This window comes from Neltuma alba, unplaced genomic scaffold (genome assembly GCF_004799145.2).
Source record: "Neltuma alba isolate B1F8T4 unplaced genomic scaffold, ASM479914v2 tig00012929_pilon, whole genome shotgun sequence".
NCBI lineage: Eukaryota > Viridiplantae > Streptophyta > Magnoliopsida > Fabales > Fabaceae > Neltuma > Neltuma alba.
In genome coordinates, this window is record NW_021637295.1 from 51,338 (window position 1) to 68,630 (window position 17,293).

Below are 17,293 nucleotides of genomic sequence, written 5' to 3' on the forward strand. Positions count from 1 at the left end.
TAATCATATATGCCTATTCTCTGTGTTGTTGTATGCTTTATTCTTCTTGTTTTTTTTTTTACTTAATCAATTTGACCTTTTTCATGTCAGTTAGCATAGTTCGATATATTAGTATACTTCACCATTTTCTTTAAACATTTAAAGCAAAATATTGTAGAGAGAAACCTTTTTTATTATTATTTTAATGTTTGATTTTTGGCACAGTCTCTCTCTCCTTGTATTTATTCTCACTCCACATAATTTTGTGGCAAATTTATCCATAAAGTTAAGGGCCTTTTATTTATTCAAAATAATAATGATTGTTATAATAAATTATTAGTTGTTATAAAAAAATCATTATATGAAATAGTAGTGTTAAAAGTTAGAGGACTAAAAGGAAATTTTATAACATCAAGAAACTATTGTGTAATTTTTCTTTTTGATAAAAGCAAAGTTATACCTTTGCCCTAACTTTTTTTTTTTTAATGGCATCCCATAAAAATACTATGAATTAGCATAAAGTTAAAGTGGCTAGTTATTCTGTTCCCCAAGCCTCATCTAAATATAAAAATTAACTATAGATTTATGGTATCTTACAAATTATTCCCATTGCTTATTCAATTGCTGTTAAGTTTTCTGTTATATCCAAGCTTTAAGGGATTTAACCATGAACATAGTTTATAAGGGACTGAATCTTTTTATTAAAATCATTTTCTAATTTACTCACTTTTTTATGTTGATTAATATCTGATCGATTTTTTAAAGATATAGTTTACGGCAATTCTGGAACTTTTTAATATTGATTAGTGATTTGTATTTTTGACATCAAAGAAAATATTTATATTGAAATATGATATTTTCAGCCTCTTTATGTGTCATTTTATTCTTGTATAATATTTCCAAGTACATAATATACAGAGCTTTGCAAAAAGTACAATTCTTTATTTCTTGAAAGAGCACAAACGTCATTTAAAAAAGAAGATATTTTTAAGAATCTTGTTGGAAAAGCTTCCAATTTTTGTGGAATTCTGAGCCACGTGTTTTACTTTTAGAGATGACTTGACTCGAGTATTCTTCAACACACGTTTTACTTTTAGAGATGACTTGACTTGAGTCTTCGGCATCATTTCATCTCATATCTATTTACCTTCAAGTCTAATATGGATTCTTATAAGACCATCTTCCTTCATTGGAGGCAAGTGTTTCTGTAAGTGATTTGGAAAACAATCTGCAGTTGCCGGGAGATAAAAGGAAGATAAAAGATGTGGAATACAAATTGAAGAAGCTCTAAGAACAATCTCCCTTCACCTCCGGATTTTCTGATTCCCCTACTGGTTCTTCTTATGTTTTGCGCTTGAGCTCTTCCCCCTTATTTTCAATCTATGAAACCCTCATGTTTTGATCTGTTAACTAGAACCTCAAATTTGTTTTCGTCTATGATTAATATTTTGATTTGTAGGTGGAAAACCCAAGCCTTTGAAGAAGCCCAAGGCTGATCAGAAAGAATACGGGGAGGTATCTCATCGATCTCCTCTTTGGATTTTAATTAGCTGCTTTTAAACTCTTGTTTCTATATCATCGTGGCTAAAAGAATAGAAATGAGTGTTTCAAATCAACTTTTTTGATGGGCCTGCATTAGATAAAATAATCACTAGACAGTGCGTAGCACAGCAAGCCTTCACAAAGTAGAACGATGTCTAGTTTGGGAGTAATTAGTTAAGATTCATGTTATTTATTTATTGTTGTTTTTATTTTTAGGTTAAACGCACAACAATACAAATAACGTTTTTGTTTTTTTCTCAGAAAAAGAAATTGCTCTAATTAACATGGCCACCACTTAGGATTGTTTTAAAGATATGGCTGAACTTTGGGAAATCATATGGGACATTATCAAGTGTTTTTGTGTTGGTGCCAAGAAAGAAGCTGATTATATTCGTAAATTGGGAGAGAATTTGGAGTCACTGAAAGGTAAATGCGAAGATCTTGAAAGCACGAAAAGGGATTTGAAGACAAGAGTTGATGAAGCTGAGAATATAGGACAAATGCAAAGAACACATGAAGTCGATAGATGGCTAACAAGAGTTGACAACTTTCAACAGGTACTGCCCATCCAACCTGTTCCTTATTTCTTTTTAAAATTTTCTTTTTAGTTCAATTTTAAAGTGTTTATTATATGTTCATTTTCTTAATATAAGAGCTAGATCACTCATTTGCGAATATTAAGAAAATTAAATAAGTTAGTTATTTGTAATAAATAAATGTTATTTTTTCTAAAATATTCTTATTAATCATATGCATTAGAATGAAAACTCTTTGTCATATGTAATCAACATGAGGACTATTTTGGGAAATAATAAATAAATACGAGAGATAAAGTGAATTGAAATATTATAATAATGAATAAATTGAATTGTTAATTAACTCTTATATTTATGACTGAAATAAAATATATTAAAAATTTTAGGAAGTTTAGAATAGGTATTAATCATTAGAGAGAGGAAACAAGAAAAGTAATGGAAGGAAATTAAATTGATTTTGAAAGGCTTGAAAATGTAAAATCCGTTTGTATCCACGTCACAACATATGGCTACAAGAATTCTTCCTATATAAATGAACAATTTTACACAAACTTCTGCTGAAATTAAAAGTCACATGATACAAAAAACCCTTTCTAATTTGAATATTTCATTTCCATCCACCCGTTTTTTTTTTTTTCTTTTGGTAAGACAAACTTCAAGCATCCTTAAACAGGATAGCAGTACAGAGTATTAATATCTAAAGCCTCCAAAATCTACCGAGGAGGCACCGTAAAGAAAGAAATTCCGGGGACTATACTCAGCGTTCCCTTGGCGAGACGATCTGCGACAATATTAGCTTCACGACTGCACCATAATATGACCGCATCCCAGTCACGAGCCAAGGTATCCTTAATCTCTTTGATGAAGCCTCCATACTGCAGATACACAGCCTCCTAACTGTTCAGACAGTCCACTAACTCCCTACAATCCGTCTCAATATTGATTTCTCGTAGCCCTCTATCCCATGCAAACTTGAGACCCCAAAGGACTCCCCAAGCTTCTACCCCAAAACTGTCTCCACTGCCCAGATTGCACAGAAAACCCCCCAGCACACATCCCATAGGATCCCTCAATATACCAGCACAAGAGGACGCACCAGTAAGACGAGAACATACCCCATCGACATTCAGCTTCACAAAACCCGCTCTTGGTGCTTGACACCGACCAGCCGTACCTACTTCCTCCATCAACATGGCTACTATCCTACGTGCCCAATTAGTAGTAGCAAACACTTGGGCAATGACTTCCCCAGCCGTGCACTGTTTCTGATTGAAAACTAGGTTATTCTGTACTAGCCATAGCTGCCTACACATCAACGCAAACCACACATCTCGACTGATACCTCTTACTTCAGTTCTAATCTTGGTATTCCAATCCACCCACCTCCTAACATCTTGGAAAGAGAAGAACTTATATCTGTGGTTGCTTGGAACTATACCTTCCTAAGCCACTCTCGCAACTGTAAAGTCCCGAATAGCATTTAAGATTGACTCCTCACCATCCTCACAAGACAGGCAAGCAGCAGGCTCGGCCATGCCTCTCCTAACTCGTTGCTTATTAGTGAGCAACCTATCACATACACACACCCATAGGGAGATTTTACAGCGTTATGGTACCTGTAGTTTCCAGGTCCTCCTCCAAAAACCCGGACCGAAAGTATCACCATTTAATCAGAGGGACTGATAAGCAGACTTCAATGAAAAAGCACCAGAGGAAGCCAATGACCAAGTCGGCCAATCAAAAACATCATTACAGCGACACCTTAAGATATTGCTAATACTATCTCTAGGGAGGAAACTGGCAAAGCTATCGACTTTCCACTCCCCTTCCTCCGTTATGAAACCAGCAACCTTGAGGTCAACAATGTCAGTAGGAACAACCTGTACAGCCACGTCAATAAGCTTCCCACAATGATGAAGCCACAAATCCTCCCAAAAATGCACCAAACGATCATTCCCCACTTGCCAAGATAAGTTCAAGCTAACATTATCCCACATGCTTTTCACTCCCTGCCATGCTTTCAAGCCCTTACTCCTGAGGTCAATCTTCGGTAGAACATCTTCCCCACAGCTATACTTCTCTCAAATCAATCGAACCCAAAGCTTATCACGATTGTGAATCAAAGCTCAATCTAACTTCATCACACAAGCATTGTTCTGTGATCTTGCTTGTCTAATACCCAAGCCACCTTCCTCCTTTTTCATACAGACCTTGTCCCATGCAACAAGATGAACCCGCCTATTCGAAGTATATCCCCCCCATAGGAAACGGCAGCATCGCTTATGGACATCCGAACACACTGTAGCCGATAAATGTGTAAATTGCATTATGTACGTGGGAATAGCTGTTAACGTGGATGAAACCAAAGTATTCCGAGCAGCCATAGAAAGAACTCTTGCCTTCCAATTAGTAAGTCATGAGTCCATCTTCTCCAGAATATGCTTGTAAGTATTATATGACACACGCTTATGGCGGAGAGGCACTCCCAAGTATTTCCCAAGATCTGTAGTTGGTGTAAACCCCAAAAAGTCACTGATTTGGTCTACCCCGAACATGACCTACATTGTTGGAGAAGCATATACGTGACTTAGCATTATTAACCTTCTCCCTTGATCCTTCACAAAAATCATCAAGACAAGCCTTAACCAAGCCGGCTTGCTCTAAAGAAGCTTCTGCAAATAAAATAAGGTCATCAACAAAAAATAAATGTGAAATTGGTGTACTATTCTTCTTCGAATTAACTGGTAACCAATGGTCTTCATCAACTTACTACTACAAAAAAAAAAAAATTAACGGCGGTTAAAATAAGCTTTTTACGGCGGTTTTGAGAGTGGAGTCTATGTCATCGACGTGAAATAGAGGATTTCACCATAATGTGACTTTTCACAGCAGTTATATAAATAACCGATGTGAAATTTTTTTTTTTTTAAATCTATGTTTCACCCTATTGATCAAGATAGAACCGGAGAACAAAGCCTCAAAGGAAGGGGTTTGAATATCAATTAACCAATAATCTCTCACTAGTTAAAAGCATTCTGATGGAGCAAACGTAGATTCTTTCCTACCGTAACAGTGCCACTTAGCTTTACCTTCAACCACCAGATCAAAGTCACTAAGATTTAATAAAGATAAAATCAAAGACTCAGATATGACAAAAATCAAATCTCTTTAAACTCGTATTAAACATCATATTTTTAACTAAAGAAAATAATCATATCAAACCACAAAAACTATAAAATCCATGAAAAGAATGGAGGTGAAAAACTCACAAATAGAATGAAGAGGATAAGGCGATGGCGACAGCAACAACGACAATGACGGTGATGGAAGAACATGACGAAGATGATAGAAGCAAAGGACGAATGTCGACAAAGGTAGGAGAAGGGAGAAAATTGAGTAAGGACGGTAATAGGGGACTATAAAAAGAACTCTTGCCTTCCAATTAGTGTGTCATGAGTCCATCTTCTCGAGAATATGCTTGTGGGTATCATATGACACGCGCTTATGGTGGAGAGGCACTCCCAAGTATTTTCCAAGATTTATAGTTGGTGTAAACCCCAAAAAGTCACTGATTTGGCGTACCCGAACATGGCTTACATTGTTTAAGAAGCATATACGTGACTTAGCATTATTAACCTTCTCCCCTAATGCTTCACAAAAATCATCAAGACAAGCCTTAACCAAGCCGGCTTGCTTTAAAGAAGCTTTTGCAAATAAAATAAGGTCATCAACAAAAAATAAATGTGAAATTGGTGTACCATTCTTCTTCAACTTAAATGGTAACCAATGGCCTTCATCAACTTCGCTATGGATAAGGTGAGTAAACTTCTCCATCACTAAGACAAAAAGATATGATGACATTAGATCTCCTTGTCTTAATCCTCGTGAGGGAGTAAATGAATCTCCTTGCTTCCCATTCCACAACAACTAATAGCTAGCAGTACACTAATGCATTTCTTGATGGCAGCCACCATATTCTTGGGAAGATTTAATTCTTGAACACACTTTGACACAAAAGACCAACAAACCCAATCAATGCCTTCTCAAGGTCAATTTTGATAGCCATAAGCCCTTTCCTTCCTTTCTTTTTTTTCATTGAGTAAAATACCTCTTGCACAACAATAATATTATCTACTCCTCGTCTACTAGGAACAAAGCTACGTTGATTAGGAGCTACAATATTTGGCATAATACTCTTGAGACTATTCAAAATAACTTTAGTTAAAATCTTATAGATAACATTACACAGACTAATGGGTTGAAAATCCCTGATAGTCTCTAGATGGTCTATCTTAGGAATAAGAACAATATTGGTCTCATTAACACGTCCCATGTCAGTTGGGTGGTTGAACAGGTATCGAATCATACCAGTCATTGACAGTCCACCACTTCCCATTGATTTTGAAAGAATAAAAGATTCAAACCAGCCAGGACTGAAGCCTTAAGCAGCCCCATAGCAAATAACGCGTTCTTAATCTCCATGTCAGAAACCTCTCTGCCCAAACGTAAAGGAACCATTTCATCAATTAAAGGATAACTTCTGTCAAAAGACACCGCACCCTTTGCTTGGCCTTCCTTAGAGAACAACGTTTGGTAAAAAGTTGTCCCTATTTGCATGAGCTCATCCTTATCATAACTCTATTCCCCATCATCCTTACGTAGAGCTACAATTTGATTTCTCCTCTTCCTGCTTTTTTGTCATAGCATGGAACTATCTTGTATTCTTGTCACCATCCTTATACCAACTATAGTGGGAATGTTGCAACCATATAAGCTCTTCCTACACCAAAATACCTTCCAGTTCTGACCACAAATGATCTCTCCCATGCTCAAGATTCGTATCAATAGGAAAGTTCACCGACTATGTATTAATACAGTCTAACCTTCTGAGCAGCTGCCCTTTCTATTTATTTACGCTTCTAAAAACGTCCTTATTCCGAACTTGCACGCACTCTACGAAAACTTTAATATTCTCTTCCCAGCTTCTAGACCCAAGCCAAGAATTCTTAACCATCATCCTAAACTCCTCATGAGTAACCCATAGAGCGAAGAAGCAGAAAGGACAATGAGTCAGACTATTATTGCTACTACCATTTACTCTGATAAGAAGCGGGGAGTAGTCCGACTTATACATAGGCAAATGAGTCACAGTGGCACTCGAAAAATTTTCGATCCACCCAGTTTTAACTATTGCCCTATCTAGATTACTACGGCTTTGACCTCTACTCCACGTGAAACTCGACCCATGAAAATCCAATTCACTCAAACCAACATCTGGTACCTCTTATGAGAAATAGCGATCTGCAGGGGTATACAGGGGTACATCGTCTTGCTATCGAGACTCTCTCATAGTCTCTTAAAGTAGCATTAAAATCCCCTGCTATATACTAGTGATGAGTCCCTCAACTGGCAATATTTGCAAGCTCATGCCACAAAGCCCTATGCTTCCGAGTATCCAAACTCCCATATACCACCGAAAGATCCCAAGCTTCAGTAGACCCTTCGGTGAAAGACCCATGCAGGACCTGTTCATGCTTGGCGACTACATGAAAGTTAAAATCATGCATCCAGAAGCACCAAATACCCCACTAAAGCTAGATGTATCTACCACTTCAACATGATCAAACCCAGTTTGCTGAGCTAATCTTTTCACCCTATCTCCTGCCTGCTGAGGCTCAAGGATGGCAAGAAAACGAAACTGAAATCGATGATGTAATTCCACCATCATTTGCACGAATCCTTTATTCCCTATACCTCTAGAGTCCCATATAAAAAGATTCATCATAAACATGATTATAATGGAAAGAGAAAGAGCTGGCACCATCTCAACAGGGCTTAATGACTTGAGTTGACCCATTCCATTCCGTTATCAATCCGTCTTGATTCTCATTTGATAGTGGATTCAAAACAATCCTAAATGGCCCACCTTCCATCGAACCAGGGTCTATCAGGTTGCCATCTTTCCCCAACATACTACCCGATTTCCCAACTGAATTGCTACGAACAACCGTCATTCTACTTATCCCAACTTCATTAGATAGCCCATTGTCAACCTACATATTATAGGTAGCTTCGTTTGGTACTGGGCTACTTAATGATCCTAGCCACATGAGTCCTATCGAATCCTTGGCCTGTAAATAAGCAATCATTGGGCTCTCAGTTGTAGGCCCATCAATTTTCATAGCAACTTTGCTTGTTTTTCGTACATTTGACCCATGAGGAACCATCTTACTAGTTCTGGGCCATTAGTGGCACTAGTGAGTTTGGCACCTCAATAATCTCATTCGGATCCCCATCCTAGAGCCGGTAAAAAGGGCTGGGCCGCCGCCTAAAAGGGCGGGTTTGGGTTGGGGAAATGCTAGCCCGCCGAAATCTGAACTTTGTCAGCCTGCACCGCCTGGAGCCCGCTTTTTTTTTTTTACTCTACCTCACAGGCTCACAATCATGGACACGTCACTCTTGTCTCATGGTCTATGACCAAGTCTTTTTTAATTTTTAGCCCAACCCAAAAAAATTGAAAATTTAAATTTAATCATAAATTTTTTAAAACAAAATCGTGTTGCCCAGCTGCCCTAACCTTTAAGTCAGTAAGTCCCTAGCTTCGCACTTCGCCCTTCGCTGAATTGCCTTTCGTGACCTTTACCCCTACTCCTTCATGCTTCCATAATTCAGAATTCAAAGTTTCGCTCTATCATCTTGCAGCCACCAGCCCTCCACACACTCACGCACTAGGCAGTCCCCACTCGGCTACTCCCCACTCCCCAAAAACCAGAATCGCCGATGCCGATGCTGACCACGCATGTAGCTCACCGCGACACGGCCTCGCTTGTTGTCTCCTTGATTTGCATCGCCATCACCCAGCCCCATTGTCTTCGAATTGCTATTGCGCAGCTCCATCATCTTCGTGTCGCAAGCTCGCAGGCGTAGCAACCTCGTTTCGCGAATCGCAAGACGCAAGCTCGAGACTCTGGCTGGCTGTTCTGGATGTTTATTTGTCTTTGAATGTTGTAATCTGTAATGAAAAATGCGTTCAGGTGTGAAAAGGTGCCAAAAGTAGCGTGTTCTCATTTTTAAAAAACAATACTGGCGGGCGCAGGCTTCCATTCTGCCAGCTCGCCAAAATATGGGCTACTTGAGCTCGCTCCGCTTTCAACCCGCTCCGTTGCGGGCTGGCCCGTATCGCACCGCCAGCCTGTATTACCAACTCTACCCCATCCAAAGCAGCAAATTAGGAGCCTATTGATTGTGATTGAGAATCTTGCAGAACCCAGTGCTGATCTCGTCCTCTCCTATCTTGTAACCGTTTCCCCTTCCATGGACATTGAACCACTATCCAATTGCTGTACCCTACCGTCGGAGCATTTGGTGCTTGCTCCTTCTCCATCTTAGTACTTCCATTCCTTTCAGCGATAGTGCTTGGAGGTCTTATTATCTCAGCAGTGCCTTGTTGCATGTTCTGTGTCCTCTCCGGGCAATGGTCAAAGTCATGGCCATATTTCCCTCATCAGAAACATATCAAAGGAAGCCCCTCGTACTCAATCTTTTGTTCCTTCCCATTAATCAAGACACAAGGTAACAAAGGTTTCTTCAAATCCAACTGCACGCAAACCCTAGCAAAATACCCTTTTGACCTCTTCAACGTCGCATTATCAACCTTCAAGACAGTCTCGATTTGACTCCCAACAACATAAAGAATACCAGTGTCAAAATAATCCATAAGTAGTTTGGCTATCCTAACCCAGGCCGCATTGCCATCTACCCCTATTAATGGATCTTTAAATCACTAGATTTGGACTAAGACATCCCTAGCTAACTTAAATATTTATTTTTTGACCCAAAAAATTAAATATTTATTGAAAATTTAATTTTTTAAAGAAATTTTTTCGATAGTATTTAAAAAATAATTTTAATTTTTTTAATGTTTAGATCCATATGTTTCCCTAACAAATCTTTCAGGCATGTATGTACAAAAAAAAATGAGGTAGCTTTTAGGGAAAAAAGATTAGGTACTAGGTAGGAATTTAATAAAACAAGGCAAAAATTGGTCAATAAATTTTTCCAATTTTTGTTCATTTTTACTCTACATTTTAATAAGTTTTACTATGATATTTTATAAACACTATTTAAATATTTTATATCTATAATTACAATGATTTAAATTGGAGAGAGAGGGCACACAATTAGATTATGAATTAAGAATTTTAAATTTTTAACATAATTCTCAATTAATAAAATTGTATTTTAGAATCTTTAATAGAATATTTTAATGGTATTTCAAATGATACAAAAGCTTGGATTTTAAAATTAGAGGGAAGATTTATATAATTTGAGTAAAACTGAAGAGAAGTCAAGTATATTTTACATATTTTCTAATGATAGTTCATCGTAATTTTTTTCCCCCATTTTTCCTGGAAATGAATGATGTTGCTTCAATATCCAATTTTCGCCACAAAGAAAAAGGACGATGTTATATTTTCAGGAATATAAAGTAGATAGTTGATCAATGATGTAATAATTAATTACTAAGTAAATAGATATGTTTAATTTATAAAATAATGAAATTTACAAATTGATTTATCTTATAATTAATGATTCATAAAAATGTTTGTATTTTTGGTGAAAGTAATAAAAGTTATTATTATAGTGATAAATCTTACCACCATTATATTTTGCTTTAGTTACTAAATTCCTCTTTCATTTTCAAAACATATATTTTAGTTTAACATATTTAAGAGCCTCAAACAAAACTAACAGGATATTTGTTTTAACTGAAAATTATATTAGAAATTTAGAATTAATCTTATTCAAAACTTGTTCCCTCCTCAAAATAAATTTCGAGTCTATATCTTAATAGTTTATTTAATATTTACTGGTTATCTGTATAATATATTTAGTAAATTCTTTTAAAAAATTTATTTTAACAAATATGAATATATTAAAATATATGTATAGAACAAATCGTTTGGAAGGTAAAGAAAAGAACAAATCGTTTTGTAATGTTATTTGACTGTTGATAAATGATGTTATAATTAATTACTACGTAAACAGATATGTTCAATTAATAGAATAATCAAATTTACAAATTGATTTATTTCATAATCTATAGTTCGTAAAATTATATTTAATTTTTTGTGCAAGACTGTCAGTAATATGCTAAGACTGTAATTTATATATAACTAACACAGGAAATAGCAGTTATTCAAGCTCAAGAAGCTAAAGAAATGAAAGACAAATGTCTAAGTAAATATTGTCCAAAGCATTGTAAGTCAAGCTACAGGCTAGGAAAGAAAGCTGCTAAGATGCTAGAGAATGTAGATCGGCTAACAACAGAGGGCAAAAGGTTCAGCGAAAATATTAAAATTGCTCACACAATACCGTCCGAGCCAATTGAGATGCCTCAGGATGAAGTAGTGGGGTTAGATTTGATGTTTAATAAGGTATGGAAGAGCATTGAAGAAGAGAATGTTGGCATCATTGGTTTACATGGGATGGGTGGGGTAGGAAAGACTACCTTGTTAAAGAGAATTAACAATGAACTTGGGAAGAGGAGGCAAGAATTTGATTTTGTGATGTGGGTGGTGGTATTAAAAGAGCCCAACTTGGATAGTATTATGGATAATATTAGAAAATTGGTTATGATCGGGGATGACATTTGGAATTGTTGTAGTAATCAAGATGAAAAAGCAGCAAAGATTTATAGGGTCCTCAAGCAAAAGAAATTTGCCTTATTATTGGATGACATGTGGGATGAAATGGACTTGAGCTTGGTGGGAGTGCCACGTCCAGGGAAAACTAATTTTCAATCCAAAGTGCTATTCACAACTCGGTCAGAAAATGTGTGTGCAAAAATGCAAGCTGAAAGAACATTCAAGGTAGAAACTTTGACAGAGGACGATGCGACAAAGTTATTTTACATGAAAGTTGGTGAGGACACTTTGAGGTCAAACCCTAGTATTCCAAAGCTTGCGAAGAAGATGGCTAAAGAATGTAAAAGGTTACCACTTGCGCTGATTGTGGTAGGAAGTGCCATGGCTGGAGTGAAAAGTATGGAGGCTTGGGAACATTCAATAAAGAACTTAACAAGTTCTTCACTAACTGCACCAGATTTGGAGAAGAAAGCATTCTCTGTTCTTAAATTTAGCTACGACTGATTGGATGAGATGCAAAAGCATTGTTTCTTGTATTGTGCATTGTACCCGGAAGATTGTGAGATTCGAGTTCTCAATCTCATCGCTAGATGGATGTTGGAGAAATTTCTTTGTAAAGATATGACGAAGAGTGTGCAAGATATGTATGGTCATGGTGAGTCTATTATTGAAAAGTTGAAGCTTTCGTGCTTATTAGAAAGTGTTGAAGATGATATTTTTATGTTTCGTACAGTTAAAATGCATGATATGATCCGTGACATGGCACTTTGGATAGCACATGATCAAGAGAATATGAAATTTATGCAAAGGATTTCAATCATGAATTACTGGGAATCACAAAAAATCCGAGATCCTCCAAATGCCACAACAGTAGTTTTATTGGAAGTAAATGATATGTCATGTCCGGAAGATATTAAATACATGAAAAGATTGAAAGTCTTGGACATACGGGTCAATCGACCATTATTTGGTGACATTGGGGTTTTAGTTTCTTTGGAATATCTTTCTGTGTTCACTACAAATATTCTAGAAGCAGAGTTTTTTAATAACTTGCAGTACTTGACAAATTTAAAGCTTCTTAGCTTGGAAGCATTCTACATGAGATGTCCTTTTCCATTGGGAGTGCTATCAAGTCTTCAACGATTAAGAGTTGTTAGACTATTCGGGGTAGATTATTCAGAAGATAGAGGTTTTTTAGAAGAGCTGGAGTGCCTACCAAATATTGAGAAATTATGCATGGAAATAAGGAGTAAAGATGGTTGAGGAAATTATTGGAGTCAACCAAATTGCAAAGTTGCATATACAGCCTTTGGAGTCGCGTCTCCAATAAGATTGATGAGATGCCTTTATCATTTGCATCCTTGTCAAAAATGAAGCAGCTACGGGAATTTGATCTCAGATTGTTGGAGATTAGAAGAGAGCAATATTCTTTTGTTTTTGATATAGGTTGTCTTACCAAGCTCCGGAGGGTGATAATTGTTTCATGTACAGTAACTCATGCGACATGGCTTAAATATGCTCCACTCCTTCAACAACTTGAGATTTTTAATTGTGAGTCAATGGAAGAAGTGATAAAAGAAGAAGAAGAAGATGAAGACTACTCAATAAAGAATAATGAGAATGTGGATTCTTCTTCTTCTTCTGTATTCTCTTCTCTTGTCACACTGCGTTTGTTGAACTTACCAAGACTTGAGAGCATTCACAAGGCAGCCTTGCCTTTTCCTTCTCTCAGAACCATTGAGATAGCCTTGTGTCCAAAGCTGAACAAGTTACCACTTGATTCCAACTCTGCTAAACATAGGTTGACACATATCTATGGACAACAAGACTGGTGGGACAAGTTGGAATGGGATGACCCCACCGCAAAGCACAAATTCCAATCAAATTTTGAAGATCCAACTCGTTTTGCGAGAGGCTGCGAGGTAAATACATTATTTATAGCATAAATATGGATTTCATCTTTTTTACTTTCACGTGTAATGATTATTGCTTACAATATCAATTATACTGTTACATGTTGTAGATTGGTTTCACCATCGAGAGCAATGATCACTGGTTTTCATTAGCTTTCTTTCTCCGGCTTTCTTGTTTGAAGACCTTACAGAGCTTCTAGACTCAAAAATAAAACGAACCATGTATTGTTTGTATGATTTATTAATTATTAATTAAACATTCAACTACATGCATTCCATGCATCCTCATTAACAATGATATATGCCTGTTCTCTGTTGTTGTATCCTTTATTCTTTTCTTTTTCTTTTTTTTTTTTGCTTAATCAATTTGATCTTTTTCATCTCAGTTAGCATAGTTCGATAAATTAGTATACTTCACCATTTGTTTTGAACATTTAAAGCAAAATATTGTAGAGAGAAACCTTTTTATTATTATTATTTTAATGTTTCATATTTGGCACAGTCTCTCTCCTTGTATTTATTCTCACTCCACATAATTTTGTGGCAAATTTATCCATAAAGTTAAGGGCCTTTTATTTATTCAAAACAATAATGATTGTTATAATAAACTATTAGTTGTTATAAAAAAATCATTATATGAAATAGTAGTGTTAAAAGTTAGAGGACTAAAAGGAAATTTTATAACATCAAGAAACTATTGTGTAACCTTTTTTTTTTTTAAAGCAAAGTTATACGTTTGCCCTAACTTTTTTTTTTTGAATGGTGTCCCATAAAAATACTATGAATTAGCATAAAGTTAACGTGGCTAGTTATTCTGTTCCCCAAGCCTCATCTAAATATAAAAATTAACTGTAGATTCATGGTATCTTACAAATTGTTCCCATTGCTTATTCAATTGGTGTTAAGTTTTCTTTTATATCCAAGCTTCAAGCATGAACATAGTTTATGAGGGACTGAATCTTTTTATTAAAATCATTTTTCTAATTTACTTACTTTTTTATGGTCATTAATATCTGATCGATTTTTTTAAGATAGTTTATAGCAATTCTGGAACTTTTTAATATTGATTAGTAATTTGTTTTTTTTGGCATCAAAGAAAATATTTATATTGAAATTTAAGTCAGATCTTACAGCTTAAGCAAAAGATAAACAGACGAATAAAACTAAAGAAACCAAAACGGAGGTAAGAACAAGGAAAGCAACCCAAATTCTCCTAAGGAAATTAAATTTTATTGGGCTCAATAAGCAACCAAGAACATAGGGTTGGATTTGCTTTTCAACATTGCCAGTAAAGTCAGTACATAACTCAACTTGGGCTTCGATGAATAGCCTAATGGGGAGGCAACTGAAAAAGCCCAATCCTAAGCCCACTATGATAATCTGAAAGATTTGGTGGCCATAGCATAAGCAAGCAGGCAAGGCTTAACCTCAATTGACACGATGGCTCAGAGAAATAATTTACTTTTATTTTTACTTTATAAAAAGAACGTCATCTCTCCCCCTCTACTACAGAGAGAACTCGCTTGCCTTATGTGATTTTCTTTAATTTCACTAAAATCATAAATATATACATTTAAATTTGTATAAGGGAAAATTCCAGGAAAAAGAGTACTAAAATTATTATTTTCTAATTCAGGTATCTAAGAATTAAAATAATTAGTGTTGGTGTATATGTTGCAAATATAGTTAAACGATTAAATGCTCCTGTATCATATTTGGAAGAAAAGTTGTCAAAGTTATCATTGTCAATGCATTTGTTGCTCTGTTTAACACTTGTCATTATCAGTTCACAACTTATTAATAAATAACTCGTCATTACAAATATATTTTGTGTTTTGTTATTCAACACTTATCACTATCAGTTTAGAACTTATTAATAAACTTTTTAATACAAGGTTCAGTTATTTAACTACATTTACAAAATAGCATATCAGATATCATTTTTTTTCCATGTCATTTTTAACTCTTAAATGCCTAATTTGAGATATAATATTTTCAGCCTCTTTATTTGTCATTTTCTTGTTGCATAATACTTCTGAGTACATATTATAAATAGAGCTTTGCAAAAGGTACAATTCTTTATTTTTTGAAAGAGCACAAACGTCATTAAAAAAAAAAAGATATTTTTAAGAATCTTGTTGGAAAAGCTTCCAATTCTTGTAGAATTTTGAGCTACATGTTTTACTTTTAGAGATAACTTGACTCGAGTATTCGTCAACACATATTTTACTTTTAAAGATGACTTGACTCGAGTATTCGCCAACACATGTTTTACTTTTAGAGATGACTTGACTCAAGATGAAAGGAAGAGGAAAGATGTGAAATACAAAGTGAAGAAGCTCTGGGAACAATCTCCCTTCGTCTCCGGATTTTCCAATTCCCCTACTGGTTCTTCTTATGTTTTGCACTTGAGCTCTTCCCCCTCATTTTCAATCTATGAAACCCTCATGTTTTGATCTGTTAACTAGAACCTCAAATTTGTTTTCGTCTATGATTAATAATTGGGTTCATAGGTGGAAAAGCCAAGCCTTTGAAGAAGCCCAAGGCTGATAAGAAAGAATACGGGGAGGTATCTCATCGATCTCTTCTTTGGATTTTAATTTGCTGCTTTTAAATTCTGGTTTCTGTATCGCTGTGGCTAAAAGAATAGAAATTTGTGTTTCAAACCAACTTTATCGATGGACCTGCATTAGATGAAATAATCATTAGATAGTGCGTAGTACGGCAAGCCTTCACGAAGTAGAAAGAAGTCTGGTTTGGGGTTAATTAGTTAAGATTCATGCTATTTATTAATTGTTGTTTTTACTTTTAGGTTAAACTCACAACAATACAAATAAAGTTTTTGTTTTTTTTCCCAGAAAAAGAATTTGCTCTAATTAACGTGGCCACTACTTAGCATTGTTTTAAAGATATGGCTGAACTTTGGGAAATCATATGGGACATTATCAAGTGTTTTTGTTTTGGTGCCAAGAAAGAAGCTGATTATATTCGTAAACTGGGAGAGAATTTGGAGTCACTAAATGGAAAATGGGAAGATCTTGAAAGCGCGAAAAGGGATTTGGAGACAAGAGTTGATGAAGCTGAGAACATTGGACAAATGCAAAGAACATGAAGTCGATAGATAGCTGACAAGAGTTAACAACTTTCAACAGCTACTGCCATCCAACCTGTTCCTCATTTCTTCTTAAAAAATTTTTTAGTTCAATTTTAAAGTATTTATTATATGTTCATTTTCTTAATATAACAGCTAGATCACTTGTTTATGAATATTAAGAAAATTAGATGAATTAGTTTTTTTGTAATAAATAAATATTATTTTTTCTAAAACACGCTTGTTAATCATGTATATTAGAATGAAAACTCTTTATCATATGTAATTAACATGAGGACTATTTTGGAAAATAATAAATAAATATGGGAGATAAAATAGATTGAGATATTATAATAATGAATAAATTGAATACCTAATTAACTCTTATATTTAGGACTGAAATAAAATATATTTAAAAATTTTAGGAAGTTTAGAATAGGTATTAGCCATTAGAGAGAGGAAACAAGAAAAGTAATGGCAGGGAATTAAATTGATTTTGAAAGACTTGAAAATGTAAAATCCGCGTGTATCCGCGTCACAACATAAGGCTACAAGAACATTCTTCTGAATATTAAAAGTCACAGG

At 35.3% G+C, this 17,293-nt stretch overlaps 1 pseudogene; it reads left to right on the forward strand.

Annotated features, from left to right (window-relative positions):
* Positions 1-1,174: 1,174 nt before the first annotated feature.
* LOC114732712 (probable disease resistance protein At5g63020) lies at positions 1,175-13,817 on the forward strand (annotated as a pseudogene).
* Positions 13,818-17,293: the final 3,476 nt, after the last annotated feature.